General features: G+C 38.3%; 1 non-coding gene across 1 annotated transcript; it reads left to right on the forward strand.

Moving 5' to 3' along the window:
* Positions 1-392: 392 nt before the first annotated feature.
* On the forward strand, positions 393-498 carry LOC131226455 (small nucleolar RNA R71). Its single transcript, XR_009161838.1, has one exon. It is a non-coding gene; the product is annotated as a small nucleolar RNA R71 (small nucleolar RNA).
* Positions 499-918: the final 420 nt, after the last annotated feature.

The raw sequence follows: 918 nt of genomic DNA on the forward strand, positions 1-918 counted from the left end.
TTAACACTTCTTGAAAAGTAGGTATTGTTGGACAATTTTCAGTTGTATTAATGTTACAAGCACAAATATTACAAAGAGTTTCTGTAGTCTTATCCTTCTTTAGCTCCATGGCCTCGAGTTTTCTTATGAGATTAGTCACTTTAGCATTTATATCATCATTTTCTTTTAGAAGATATATTCTGCCCCTATCTTTTGATTGAGTAAGCTTAGAAGTGGTGCTAGATTTTGGCGAGATGTCTCATGATTGTACGATTTCAGCAAGTTTATTAAAGTATTCCCACACATCATCGATATTTTTGTTCATAACTTCCCCATTGCACATCGTCTTGACGAATTGGCGCATGAAAGATTTCAGTCCTTCATGGAAGAAATTTGTTATGTGCCATGTTTCAAAACCATGTTGTGGGCATGAACTGATAAGATCCTTGAACCGCTCCAACATTGGAAGAATGTTTCGTCTTCTTTTTGTGCGAAGTTCATGATTGACTTCCTGATGGTGTTCGTCTTATGATATGGAAAAAATTTCTTTTTGAACTCCCTTATCATGTCATACCATGTGTCAATAGATCGCGGACATAGTGAGTACAACCACGTCTTAGCTTTTTCTTTCAAGGATAAAGGAAAAGGTTTTAGCCTGACCGTGTCCTCAGACACGTTAGGAAAATAAAAAGTGGCTATAATCTCGTCTAACTCTTTTAAGTCTAGATATGGACTTTCAGATTCAAGTCCAAGGAACTTTGGAAGGAGTTGGATCACTCCTAGCTTGATATCCATGTTTCCTATTTTCTGGAAAGACCATACAGGAAGGGGTGCTCACCGCTGCCGGTTGTAAATAGTCTCATAAAGTATGAGGCGGGGGTGTTCGATGCACCTCGTTTTCATCCTGAATTTTCTCAACCTGAGGTTGAGGTGGATTTG

The sequence above is a fragment of the Magnolia sinica genome, chromosome 14 (assembly GCF_029962835.1).
Source record: "Magnolia sinica isolate HGM2019 chromosome 14, MsV1, whole genome shotgun sequence".
Taxonomy (NCBI): Eukaryota; Viridiplantae; Streptophyta; class Magnoliopsida; order Magnoliales; family Magnoliaceae; genus Magnolia; species Magnolia sinica.